This window comes from Elephas maximus, chromosome 1 (genome assembly GCF_024166365.1).
Source record: "Elephas maximus indicus isolate mEleMax1 chromosome 1, mEleMax1 primary haplotype, whole genome shotgun sequence".
In the NCBI taxonomy this organism is placed as follows: domain Eukaryota; kingdom Metazoa; phylum Chordata; class Mammalia; order Proboscidea; family Elephantidae; genus Elephas; species Elephas maximus.
In genome coordinates this window covers 101,714,020-101,728,916 of record NC_064819.1, presented here as the reverse complement: position 1 = coordinate 101,728,916, position 14,897 = coordinate 101,714,020, and the positions used below count along the sequence as shown (strand labels likewise).

Below are 14,897 nucleotides of genomic sequence, written 5' to 3'. Positions count from 1 at the left end.
TGTCTGAAAAATATTTGAAGAATTACGGCCGAAAGGTTTTCATATCTAATGAAATTTGTAAACCTAAAAATCCAACCATCTCAATTCCAAGCACAAGAAAAATGTAGAAAATTACATCGAGGCATATCATAATCAAGTTACTCAAAAATCTTAAAAACAAGCCAGAGGAAAAAAGAACTCATTAAAAATGGGAGACCAAAGACACAAAATAAGGACTACAGATTTCTCATCAAAAACAATGCAACTAGACAGAAGACAGTGGAGCAATATCTTCAAAATGCTTCCAAAAAAAAAAAAAGTTGACCTAGAATTCTATACCCAGTAAAAATATCTTTCAAGACAAAGACTAAATATTTTTTTCAAAGATACAAAAGCTGAAAGAATTCCTCACCAGTAGCCCCTCACCACAAGAAATGTTAAAGGGAGTCCTTCAGACAGAATGAAAATGACACCAGATGGAAATATGGATCTACACATAATGAGAAAGGGACCAATTCATCAAGAAGACACTAAAATCCTAAGCATTTATGTATGTACCTAACAACCAAGCTTCGAAACACATGAAGCAAAATCTAATAAACTACAAGAAAATAAAGGATCCCTGGTGGTGCAGTGGTTAAGCACTTGGCTGCTAACTGAAAGGTTGGCGGTTCAAAACTGCCAGTCACTCCACAGGAGAAAGATGTGGCAGTCTGCTCCCGTAAAAATTACAGCCTTGGAAACTCTGTGGGGTAATTCTACCCTGTCCTAAAGGGTCACTATCACTATAAGTGCCAATCAACTCAATGGCAACAAGCTTACAAAGAAAAAAAAAAAAAAATCCACAATTATAGTTGGATATTTCAATATCCGTCTCTCAATAACTGATAGAACAAGTAAGCAAAAAATCAACAAAGACACAGTAGACTTGACCAACACTATCAACCAACTTGACCTTATCAACGTTTATAGAACACAGCACCCAAAACCAGAACACACATTCTTTTCAAGTGCTCACAAAGCATTTACCAAGACAGAGCATATTCTCAGCCACGAAGCAAGGCTGAAAATCATACAAAATATGCTTTCTGAACACAACAGAAATTAATAACAAAGATCTCTGGAAAATCCTAGGGATGGGGAAAAAAGAAACGGAGAGGAAACACTGTAATATACTAAAATCTTCAATAGGCTGTAATATTTACATAGCCATAATAATGTAAATACTGAAGAATGATTTAACTAAAAAATGTACTATAAATATATTGGGGAGATGGGGAGGATCGTGTAAGAAAGCAAATACACAAAGTCAAAAAAATGACTAAAAGTGGTAAATCAAAAAGTAGCCATATATTTATAGTAATTATACAAATGCACATGTATAAATTCAGAAGAAACAGCAGAAAAACTGAAAGTGGTCACTTATGGGAAAAACTGGTGGGAATAGGGAAAGGTGGGGTAGAGATCTATACTTTGTTACAACATGTAATATTTTGACTTTTTAAATTAGGTACATGACAAAGTAAATATTTTTAAAGAGATTGTATCTACCTTATTTCATCTGACTCCCAATGGTATGACAATCCTCAACTGACAAACACGGAAACTGATATTTGAGGTTAAGTTGCAACTTGCCCAAAGCCAAAGATTCTGTGATTTGATTATACTACATCTTCTTTGATCTGATTATATCTTCTTTAATTCGATTATATAATCACTTTTATAAACAGAACTTCCTGGTTCTCATTTTTATTTATTTCTGGGAATACTTTTAGTTTCATTCTCCTCTACTGAAGACTAGTCTACTGGTTGCACAGGACAAGAAGAAATATTCACACAACCTCCTGTTAATAATTGATTTTTAAAAGATTCTTGGTGAATGTGGAGAAAACAATAATCAAAATTCAAAGGCAAATTCAAATTGTTTCCACTAACGTAACTCTTTTAAGCTAGTTTCCAAAGCAGTGAAAACCAATTCCTTGGAAATATTGTGAGAAATTAAGCATCGGTGAATTTAAGAGATCTAACAAAAAAATGATGCTTCCCCTACCCTAAAGCCTTGATCAGGACACAAAAGGTCACAATTTTAAACTATTAAGAAATCGTTTCCTGGTGCTATACAGAGCACACAAAGGAAGGGAAAAAACCTACTTCTGTTTTTTTTTTTTCTTTCTTTCTTTCTGAAAAATCCAAACAATTACTTCTCTAAGGTTGGTGCTCTTTTGGGTTGTGCAGCAAAGGTCTGTAAGGAAGGACTTCTGTAAATACAGACTGGGTCTTTGTTTTCTATTTTAAGGGTGGGGCCGCACAAAAGACAAAAGTGTTAACAATGTCAGATGCTCACAAAATACTAAGTCATGGTAAATATCTTATAAATGAAAAGCAAAATAGCATCCATTCAGTCACACAGAGCTCAAGTAGGAAATACATGAAACCTGACCTTTACAAAATACTTTGAAAAGGTTCCCTTGGTTGCAGTTCAAAAGAAAAAAGCTTGTTGTATATTAAAAAAAAAAGTTTGTTCCCCACCATTCTTTCATTCTGAATCTCCGCCCTTTATACCCCGCATTTATTTCCATCTCAAACTCACACAGAGGTCCCAGGAAGCCTTTCAATACAGTCACTAAACAGACAAAGCACACCAGCCCTTTGGGATACCAAAAACAGCACTCTGATTTTAAAGTGAGACTGGTTCCCTGAATTTTGATTTATAAGCATCTCCATCAGGCAACTAGAGCAACCCACAGAATTATAACAAGGACTGGTAACCAGTAGTGCCTCAGGTGTCTGACAAGCACTTTAACAAGAGCCAGGCTTTTCACAGGCTCAGAATATTAGCTGGAAAGAAAAAAAGTCTGCTTAAAGTCAGATATTTTATGAGACACTGATCAGATATTTTATGAGACACTGATGTAAAGGGTTTAGGCGAGACATCCATTTTGGTTTTATAAAGGTTACACACTATATGCTATTTGGCATTTCCAAAAACAAGTCATTATCACTAACTACAGTAAGACTATGTCAATGATCTCCCAAAGAAAAATTTTATATTGTCCAGAATTATCTGCTTCTACTTGCAATTTTTCCAGATACTATGTAATCCCCTGCCCAAAAAAAAGATCAAATATTAAACACCCTGTATGAGGTGATCTAATGCCTTCCCCATCTACATTTCTAGCAAAAACAACATACACTCCCTACTGGCCAATGTAAAATACTATCAATATGGGTGCTATCTTCAGAAAATGAGTACAAAGCATTTAATTATGTTGTAATGACTCTTCATATCATCAGTAGGACTTGCAACACTTTAAGACATTACAAATGTGTAAATTAAACTGAACAGTTTAATATAATCCAATTAAACTAACCTCCTCTAATACAGAGCTCATTTTTCTGGATACAACTGCTTTCAGTAGGGTATTCCTATACACCTTTTAATTGAGCTGCTCCATAGAATATTCCTCTTGTTCTCTCTTCCTTGAAAAGGGGCAAATAAATGCTAAAAAGTTGTCTAAATCCAAAACAAAGTCTTTATATGTCTAGCTTTCCTCTAGGTGTCTTTATTCAGTATTTTTTAAAGAGTCCTATTTTTACTTCATAATTAGTCCGGTGGACAACAAATAAGCACAAGCAACTTTCTGTTTTCCTTTTGCCAATGTTGAATAGTAGAGTTTATTTTATATATAAATAAAAAACAGAGCTCTTTATTATTTTTAGGATAGATGCAAATATGAAGCTGGAGTTAACCTATGAGGGTCTCCCTAGGGAGTAAATTAGTAAACTGTAAGTCTACAAAGGTCTATTAACTAAATCTGTGCTTTAAATGTTTGATGCAAGTGCAGCTGAACTAGTCTTAAGCCACCGATGGCTCAAAAATTTTTATTATCATATGAAAAGAAATTAACATCCCACACAAAATGGCAAAACTTTACATTCTTGCTCATAACAATTTCCAAACATTTTTGGAGGTATCTGTTACATCGAAAAGGAGACTTGGTGGCACAGCGGTTAAGTAGTCAGCTGCTAACTGAAAGGTTGGCAGTTTGAATCCAGCCGCTCCATGGGAGAAAGATTTGGCAGTCTGCTTTTGTAAAGATTTACAGCCTTGGATGCCCAGTGGGGTAATTCTAATCTGTCCTGTAGGGTAGCTTATGGGTGGGAACAGACTTGAAGGCAACCAGTTTGGTTTTGGTTTTTTTATTACACTAAAAATCTGGTTTGATGTATTAATACAAAATAAAGAGGCTAATATATGCCTCTATGTCCTCACCTTCCTAAACATTGAGGAGTTCAAAATTCCAAAACCGTAGCAACCACTGGGGTTAAATACTTAGGAACTTAGAGAATTTTGCTAACATGTGTCTAAAACAATGAAAGAAAACAAATGGATTTGAAATTACAAACTTCTATATACATTTTTTTATATACATTTTATATACATTTAGTCACGTGAGGAGATTTTGCAAAACCGCATTTTAAGGAGGTAAACATAAAATTTTTTTCACCCAGAAGTACTCATCTATAGTAATGGCTCTTTGTGAATCAAAGAGTTAAAACCATCCCTTTTATTCCCAAATGAGTGTCAGTCGCACTCAGAGGTGCCATGTTTTATTTAAAACACACTCTTTCTCAGTAACCACTTTGTTCTAATTGGCAAGGCAAAGCCAGGTCCCTAAAGCACATAGCTCGTTACATTCAGTTTGGATTACAAAAACACACGATGAAACAAACTGCATTGAAATGTACAAATTAACGGCTCAGGAGTATGGGACAGAAAGGTGGAATTAGATTGTAATATGGAACAAAACCCACAGGGAGGCTAGGAAACAAATCACTAGTGTCTCTGTAAACTATACAAGGTTTCCAAATGAGCAAATACACAAGGCAGAGGACAGGCTTTTCCATAACTCAACCAAATTGCTAAATATGGATACAACAAAACACAAGACTTTTTTCCAAAACTACCATGTACACATGAAGGAGAGAATGGGAGTGCCAACAAGAAGGTTTAACAAATGAAACCTGCAGGTTGCACTGTCTAAATACGTAACTCATCTTTGCCTTCACACTGACAATGTGCAAACAGCCCTGCAATTAAATCACACTTCCAAACATTTTTTAAAAACCTTCTGAGAAGCTAAACACAAGAGACTAAATTAGAAATGGTGCTTCAATATGCAGTGCAGAGAGCAAGGTTAATGAGCTAAAAGTTATATGAACAAGGACAAGAGCGATGTTATGAAATGAAGATCTCACCACCAAAATAGAAAATGCGTTAGACAAAAACACTTCCCCACCGCACATGCACACCTTTTCCCAAATTAGCTACTCTGCAAAGCTTCTAGCACTGTTTCTCTGATATGCCCCTGGAGAGCTAAAGACAAACTGCAACTGAACAGAAAGAAAACAGAAAAAGTGTATACCCCTAACCTACCCACAAAGGCAAAAACAATGCTACTGTGACATTCTCACAGAGTTTTACAGCCCAATCTCATCTAAATTTACTACCTTCACTCCTAGTAACATCAAAGACTGGGAGAAGAGGACTGGAGTTTAAACATCTGAAATCAAATCTCAGTTCTTCACTTTAAAATGTATTTAACTTGGGGACATTACTTAATCCATTTGCATCTCAGTTTCCTTATCTGTAAAATGGAGATACAAAAGTTGTGAGGATAAAATGAGAAAATACTGTGCAAAAGGACTCCATAATATAAAGGGCTGCTGAAATCTTAGTTACCACTGCCAAACACTTCATTTTAAGATTTTACTGCCTTTTTAAATACAAAGATATAATTGGTCATGCTCTTCATCCTTTTCACAAGCAGTAACGCTTGTTCCAATTCTATTTTAAAGTATCCTTTCTTTTGGCATTCCCCTTTTAAGATTACTGTACCATTTTTCTCCAACCCAGAAGTCTTACCTTGAGGCATTTTTTTCTTCTGTATATACAATATTTAGTCTAAATGCAGATTAAGAAATATAAAACAAACCTCTGATAACAGAATTGTTAACATACAGTTACTTCTACTTTATACAGTCACTTCCTAATAGAAATAATTTGGTAAGAACCAGCTAAATACCAAGGCTTTTAAATGATACAATGTTCTGCATTTTAAATGTGTTAAAGATCACATTTTAGTTATACATTAATGGCCTGGAAATAATGCTCTTTTTACTCACCATTCCTACTCTGGGCTGTGAATTAAGTGCAAAAGGGTTATAATCAGGAAAAGAGTCAAAAGCAACCTCATCGCAACCCTCTACCTCAAGCACAAAGGAGCACAGCCAGGTCAAGAATTACGTTTTCACTGATGCACACAAAAAAGTCTATCTGATAGCCTAAAAGGGAGCCAGTCCATACATTTAAGTCTGATCATTCTGATTCAGCTTGCACTGATCTACTGAGAACATGAAAAAACAAAAACTTTCAATGTCAGAGAGGGTTATGTAATTACATGATGCTCCAGGAGAAGGGGCCAGTCATATCTAATCAAAGTATTTCTCAGAACTAGGGGTCTCTGAGCTTCTTTGACAGAGGTGCACCATCAGTATGAAATAGTTTTAAATTCCTGTAGCGGGTTGAATGGTGCCCCTCCTCACTCCCAGCCGGAAAAAAAAGGTATGTCCACCCAGAGCCTGCGAATGTGATCTTTGGAAAGAGGGTCTTTGCAGATGTAATTAAGTTAAGGATATGAGGATGAGATTATCATGAATTAGGGTGGGCCCTAAATCCAATGACAGGTGTCCTTATAAGAGAAAGGTAGATGGAAATTTGAGACAGAGACACAGGTGAGAGGGCCAAGGTAAAAAAAAAAAAAAAAAAAAATGGAATTACGCTGCCACAAGCAAAGAAACACTTGAAAGCCAACAAGTTGGAAGAGGCAAGGAAGGAGTCTCCCTAAGAGCCTCTGAAGAGAGCCTAGCCCTATGGACAACCTGATTTCAGATTTCTGAGTTCTCACAACTGTGAAAGAATAAACTTCTGTTGTTTCAAGCCACCAAGTTTGAGATAATTTGTTATGGCAAGACCTAGAAAAAAAATACAGAGTTTGGTGCCAGGAACTAGGGTGCTGCTAGAGCAAACACCTAAAAATGTGGAAGTGCCTTTGGAATGGATTAATAGGTACCTGTGACAGAAAAAGCCCAGACTGTCTTGAAAAGACAATTTATGCTGCCTTAAGCCACCCAGTCTGAGATACTCTGTTAAGGCTACCTTAAGAAACTAATGCAGCTACACTAATATAATCAAGTGGTAGATGACATGGCTAAGCTGTGTTCTACCACTGGGTGGAAGCAATTAAGTTGAATATTCAGGTGAGGAAATTTTCAAGCAAAGTGTGGAAGATGTAGCCTGGTTTTTCCTTACTGTTGATAGTAACACGTGAGAGGAAAGAGAGAAATTGAGGAAGAAACTACTAGCAAAAAAGAACCAACATTTGATGATTTGGAAAGTTCTTGGCCTATACAGACAGCAAAGAATGCTAAAATCAGGAAGTTCACTGTTGGGAAAGACTGCTCTGAAGAGAAGGCCTAGGTGTGTGGCTAGACAACTTTTTCACTAAAAAAGTTACGTGTGATTCATAGAAACAGTCAACCATCTCAGTAGATGCCAGGAAAAGAGATAAGGTCATACAGGAGGGATCTGTAAAGAACTTTTTTGTCTAATTGTGTGGATCCCTGTGACACACAGAGGCAGATAAGGTTTTTGATAATGTCATGACAGCAGACATACTGCTAGCTTAGACTGATGCAGACAGGCATGACAAAATGAAGGGAGGTTGTTGGGCTTCTAATACTCTACAGGCAGGAAATGTGCTGGGAGAGCTATTCGGCTGTAAGCATATGTTACTACCCTTCAAGAGAGAAAGGATGACTCCAAGGCAAAGATGCCACTCACAGATGATGGTGGGACCGACAAGGGACAGGTGGCATAACATAATGCCACAGACTATTCTCAGGCCTTGAAACCTAAGGGAATTTGCCCTCCTGGATACTGAATTTACTTGGAACCAGTGCTCCCTTTATTTTGCACTTGGAAGTGATGCTGGAATGGGTTAAGACGTTTAGGAATGTTAAGGTGAGGTGAATATATTTTTTACTTGGGAAAGTTGTGGATTTGGGGGATGGGGCCAAAAGTAGTGGATTGAATGGTGTCCACCCAAAGCTCATGTCTATCCAGAACCTCAAAATGTGGCCTTATTTGGAAACAGGATCTTTGCAGATGTAACAAAATTAAGGATCTTGAGATGAGATCATCTAGATCAGGGTGGGTCCTAAACCCAGGACATGTTTTTCTAAGAGACAGAAGAAAAAAGAAAGACCCACAAGAAAGGAGATCAAGTGAAGAAGGAGGCAGTGTTTGCAGTGACGTGTCTTCAAGCCAAGGAACATCAAGGATTGCCAGCAACTAACTGCCAGAAGCTAGGAAAGAGGCAGGAATGAATTCTCCCTCAGAGCCTCCAGAAGGTACCAACACTGCTGACACCTTCATTTTGGACTTCTGGCCTCCAGGACTGTAAGAGAATAAACTTCTGTTGTTTAAAGTCATCAAGTTTGTGGTAATTTGTTAGAGCAGCCCTAGAAATCCCATAAAAAGACTGATAAGATTATATACATTATAAAAATTAACAAAAATGTTTGAAGGATGATCAAAATAAATATAAGTAGAAAATTTAACATTTTCTCGCTATGTCCTAATGGATGATCTTACATACCACTCTGGAGACCACAGCTACAGGGCAACAAGCAGGGAGAAATAAAGCCAACCCAAAGAGTCAAATTATTTTAAAGAACCCAGTGACTATTCAATTTCTTTCACTCCACTATAATACTCTGACACACGGTCACAATCTTTCTACTTAAAGGCTAAAAGAAGTTGCCTTTCTGCTACTTACAGCACTAAAACATTTTGTTTCTCATTAGATAAGCAAGAATTATTTTTTGAAATAATTTCCATAACAACATCATCTTCAACACACTGCTTCATTTATCTTGACTAGCATAATAATCAACCACATAATTTTAGAACACTTGTTAGTAAGACATCAAACTGCTATATACTAAGAGGTCAGAAAAGGCTGCCAGAGTCCAGCACTGCTAATCAACTAAGATCTGCTGCCACAGCCTTGCTTTCATTTGAAAGCGAGCAGTCTACACCAAAACAAGAGAGTTTATTACACAGGAACAGTCTTAACATATTCGAGCAAGTGCTTAAAAAAAAAAAGGAAAGAAAAACATGGGGTTGCAGCTGTAGTATACAAATAGTAGTTGAACCGCTGAGGCCATGGTCCCCAGACATTCTGTTAGGCCAAGACAGGAACCACTCCCAAAGCCAACTCTTCAGACGGGGATTGGACTGCACTATACAGTAGAAAATGATACTGGTGAGGAGTGAGCTTCTTGGCTCAAGTAGACGCATGAGACTATGTGGGTAGCTCTTATCTGGATGGGAGATGAGAATACAGAGCGGGACAAGTTCTGGCTGAACCGACACCAGGAAAACAGAGTGGAAAGAAAGAGTTTGCTGTCTCATTAGGAGGTGAGCAACTAGGAGTACACAGCAACGTGTACATAAATTTTTTTAAGAGAGACTGACTTGACTTGTAATCTTTTCACTTAAAGTAAAAAAAAAATAATAAATAGTTGAAAACAACTTACACAGCCAACAACAGGTTACATATAAGTAAACAGGAGCATATTGTAATGAGGATGATCAATTAATTTATCAACCATACTGGGACACTTTGAGGCATAAACCCATTGCCGTCAAGTCCATTCCAACTCATAGCAACCCTACAGCACAGAGGAGAACTGCCCTACACAGGGTTTCCAAGGAGCAGCTGTGGATTCGAACTGCCAACCACTGTGCCACCAGGGTATAAGGGGACGCTATTAATAATTTCACTGACACAACAAATATAAACCAGGAATGTCCCCCCCCATTAATCTGATGGCATAACAGTTAAAATTAGAGCAACATGTGTCAACACAATTGGTTTTGAAAAGCATAATGAACAAAAAATGCAAGTTGCAGAATGACAAGTGCAACATACCACTTACATGTTTTAAAAGTAGAATTTATAGTTCATGTACTTACCTATCATAATAAAAAGTAGAAGTACATAAGGATACTGGTTCTCCCTGAGGTGAACAACTGGGGTAACGTTATAAAGCCAAAAAAAAATGCAAAATGTTAACATTTGCTAGTTCTGGGTGTGCATGTGGATGTTTATCACATTACTCTCTGTATATTCTGAATTTCAGACACCCATCAACAGACACATAAGAGTTAAAGAAAGAGTCCGATGAGCTGAACTGCCCCTTTTAACAAACATATAACCAATGTGGGTATTATACTTGAGATATCTTTCTTGGGTTTTCAGCTGTAAAGAAATCAAAGTGTACACAGCAGTAGGAAACACCAGTGGCACAGTGGTTAAGTGCTACAGCTGCTAACCAAAAGGTCGGGAGTTTGAATCTACCAGGCGTTCCCTGGGAACTCTATGGGGCGGTTCTACTCTGTCGTACAGGGTCGCTGTGAGTGGCAACTGACTCAAGGGCAATGGTACTACTACTACACAACAGTAATCAAGTCAACAGAGTTAAAAGACAGAAATACCCTAATCAAACACTTCACTGTTAACAACAGCAGCTTTCTTTTGGGAAAAGGTGATTAGAAAAATGAAGGTATGAAAAGCTTACAGATTCCACTATCCTACCAAAATTTTACAATGCTCAAATGGCTCACTGGAGTAGATATTTTGTTTTATACCATTTTACTGATGGGTACAGGGTTCCCATAATTTCTAAAAAGGAAATATGCACAACAAAGAGCTTACATTTTTTCCAGATTCACTCTGTGCCTCTTACCACAGATCCTCAAATTCAGCAGTAACCTAAAACTTTTCCCTTTATAAAGTGACTGGCACCAGGCCACTCCTACTCTGACCTTCTAAGAGGGAAAGAAGCAGAAAAAAAGATAGAGTATAACCCCAAACAGTCTAAGAGTTGCAGGTTCATGAGATGTTTTAGTTTACTTGCTATGAAATGAGAATTTGTTACACTGTTCTGGAAATTGCTATAAAATTCAAGTCACTTTAAAGAAAAATGTTAGCATTTTGGTTTACCTGCCATTTCACCCTATGCCTAGCATTGTTGTATCACTTACCCTGGATGTCAACATTTAAATTCCCTATGCTGCAAGCTACAGTCAGCTTCATTTTGCTCATTTCAAAAAGAAACTACTTCTGGAGTCTGTCAGACGTAACTAGAATGCGTTTTACTTTGTAAAACTTCATGATTTTTACAATATATGAATAACATCCAACTCTGAAAAACCAAAATTAAAATTAATAAAAATCCCTCCACCCTAAGACAACCAAAATTAAATTTTTCGTATCTTTTTTTAGCCTTCTTCTGTTCAACTATATACATTAAAAGTAGTCTAATTACGCCAAAGACACACGGAAGTATGAGTCCAAGAGAAAGAAAGGGCCACATAAACCAGACTCTATCAGCCTGAGACCAGAAGAACTAGATGGTGCCCAGCTACCACCACCAACTGCCCTGACAGAGAACACCACAGAGAATCCCTGATGGAGCAGGAGAAAAGTGAGATGCAGGCCTCAAATTGTGGTAAAAAGACCAGTCCTAACAGTCTGAAACTGGAGGGAACCCAGAGGTCACAGCCCCTGGACTCTCTGTTAGCCCAAAACCAAAACCATTCCCGAAATCAACTCTTCAGACAAAGATTAAACTGGACTATAAAACATAAAATGATACTGGTGAGGAGTGTGCTTCTTAGCTCAAGAAGACACATGAGACTATGTGGGCAGCTCCTGTCTGGAGATGAGATGAAAAGGCAGAGGGGGCAAGGAGTTGGTTGAATGGACACAGGAAATACAGGGTGGAGAGAAGGGAGTGTGCTGTCACATTGTAGGGAGAGCAACTAGGGTCATATAACAAAAGTGTGTATAAGTTTTTGCATGAGAAACTGACTTCAACTGTAAACTTTCACGTAAAGCACAGTAAAAAAAGAAAAAATAATAACTTGCATTGTAAAAAAAAAAGTAGTCTAAAAATGGGATACTCTATACATATTGCTTTGTAGTCTTTTCTCAGTCAGCTTTTAACTCATGTCCCTGTTATTTTTAAAAGGGAAAAAAAAAATCCAACTAATGGCATATAAAGAACGTAACTCGTGGAAATTTACTGTTCGATAAAGACTTCCAATTTAGATAGAAATTTGGCAGCAAATGACCAGCTTGGTAATTTTCAGAGTGGGATACCAACTATGCCACAATGGGGAAAATAGAACCCTCCCTTAATACTAGCTATCTCATACTTGAAGCGTTCCCCAAAGTCCATTTTTAATTTAAAACTAAAACTATATGACAATATCAAAAAATAATAAAAGTGAAAATGAAATTCCTATACAGTATTAATAGTTTCAGCCCAGGATGTGACAAAAGCTAGCAGCAAAGATATATTAATTATTACCTATAACTTAGTATTTCTCCAAAGTTAAATATCTGAACCCAGTATCTGACTGATCATTTAACAAGTACCTGAAAGCAGATTTCTATAAAAATATATGGTTGGCTCTAGAGTCGTATTAGAATATGCTTCCTATATGACATGTGTCATTTTCTTTATTGCAATATTCTTCTACAAGGAGCACGACTAATCACGAAACAAAAGTAAGCTTGCATAACTATATCTCCACACTAAGAAATTTATGTGTAATATAAATAATACATAACATATAAATATATGCTTGAAAAATTACAATGAAACTAACTTTCAAGAAATGGAATAACTTCATCATTTATAATAAGAGATGCTTTACCTACTTTTTAATGAATCTTTAGCTGGCAAGACACCCTTACATTTTCGTTCTTCTAGCCTTATCCCTTCCTGTAAATCTACACAGTAATGCATTAAAAGTATTCCTTTTTAAATACTCTGTAAAGAAGAACAAAGCTTCTGGCACTGTTAGTAATCATCTCTCCCTTATTTGTCCAATTTTAAGTGAAATCATGGTATATCAAAGCTTCTTAAAAGTTGTTCTTAAATGGAATAATATGTTCAAACCATGTCTACAGTTTAAAATAAACTGCTTACTTTGATTTCTCAATGAAGTACTTTTATCTGAGTCTACAAATAACAGACATATTAGTGCCAGTTTTTTAATAATGAAAATTATTAAAAATTAAATAATACAGATGTCTAAAAGTCCTCAGATCCCACTGGTTCTTTGCACACTGAGCATATATTAGGTTTCCCTTCTTATACGCATCTGTTACAAATGCTTCTCAGAGAATCTTCCGCCACTTGGGACTTAACTGCAGGCTCACAAAGCATAAAAAACTCTACAGGTTACAGCTGCTTCCCAATCACCACACCCTTGTGTGCCCCACAGCAAGCATTTCTAAGGGTTTGTGGGTGGTGGGGGATGGCGTCACATTGCTGGAGAAGGTACTTCAATTTTATTAAAATTTCTTCTGCTTCCCCACTGGGATCATCCCATTTGAGGTTTCTGAATGCCTCCCACACTTCTTATTTAAAAAGCCAGCAAAACTACTCTGTGAAGCGTACTTTTTCAATGACAGCTGGGCTTCACTATGGTAGTACCGGAGGTTACTATGAACTTGGTACTCACTGTCCTGAAACATCAAACGCTAGTTATTAAATTTATTAATTAGGCTTATACTCAAGCAGAAAATAATACCATAAGCAATATTATTTCTACCTTTGTAAGAGGCAGGACTACCCTTTAGATACTTTGCTTGACTGTTGATATACATATATATATATATAGACTTTTTTTTTTTTATAGCAATAGGCAATCAGGTTTAGTTCATGGCTTCACATGGAAAAATCATGTAATCCAAACTAGTCAAGAGCACAAAAGTGACAAAGATTCCAAGAAATCTGGTTAACCCAGAAAGGACACATCACCTGTTTCATAAACAAAGAAAATGAGATCCCAAGAAATTCAATTATTTTCCAAAATCATATTTCTGCAATAATGCAGCGATTTCCAGAATTTTTTAATGATCTTCATTGTAATATATAAATATTTATATTGTAACTCAGTATCATCATTTATATATATAACCCAAAGATTTCACAAAATAATACTTACCATTACTATTTGCAATGCTCTCTATTTTCTATTCTACTCAATTTTTTAAATGCTGATCATCATCCATTAAAGTGATTTTCTACCTACTGATGAGTCATAACACCCACAGTTTGAAAAATGCATTAGAGGGTAGTGTTTCAACCAATGTTTATTTGCCATAACAAAACTACAAATACCATGTCATTAAATTTTGTTGCTTTCTATTTCAGACATTTACTGGATTCCTTTAGTGAAGTCATACACAAAACAGTATTAAAATGTTTACACAGAGAATAGTAGGATGAGTAGAATATTATCAGGGATAGGGGGCAAAACTAGGCCAATGGAGATTCTCAGACTAGCTTTAATAACTGGAAAGATATGTGGCAAAATTAGTTGACAAGTGGGTAGGAGAGAGATGCTGAAGAAGAGTGAGCTAATTATATCAGGTGGACACTTGAGACTGTGTTGGCATCTCCTGTCTGGGGGTGGGGATGGGAGGATAGAGAGAGTTGGAAGCTGGCAAAACTGTCACGAAAGGAGAGACTGGAAGGGCTGACTCATTAGGGGGAGAGCAAGTGGGAGTAAGGAGTAAGATGTATATAAGCGTATATGTGACAGACTGACTTGATTTGTAAACGTTCACTTGAAGCTCAATAAAAGTTAATAATAATATTCAGGCAGCCAACAGATACATGAGAAAATGCTCTCGATCATTAGCCATTAGAGAAATGCAAATTAAAACTACGATGAGATTCCATCTCACACCAGCAAGGCTGGCATTAAT

The 14,897-nt window shown here is 36.8% G+C and overlaps 1 protein-coding gene and 1 pseudogene across 1 annotated transcript in view; both read right to left on the bottom strand.

Moving 5' to 3' along the window:
• ZFAND3 (zinc finger AN1-type containing 3) overlaps positions 1–14,897 on the bottom strand; it is a 403,887-nt gene that overhangs the window by 253,560 nt on the left and 135,430 nt on the right. The window lies entirely within an intron of this gene.
• The window catches only part of LOC126079869 (acireductone dioxygenase-like), a 52,825-nt pseudogene extending 37,928 nt beyond the window's left edge, over positions 1–14,897 (bottom strand).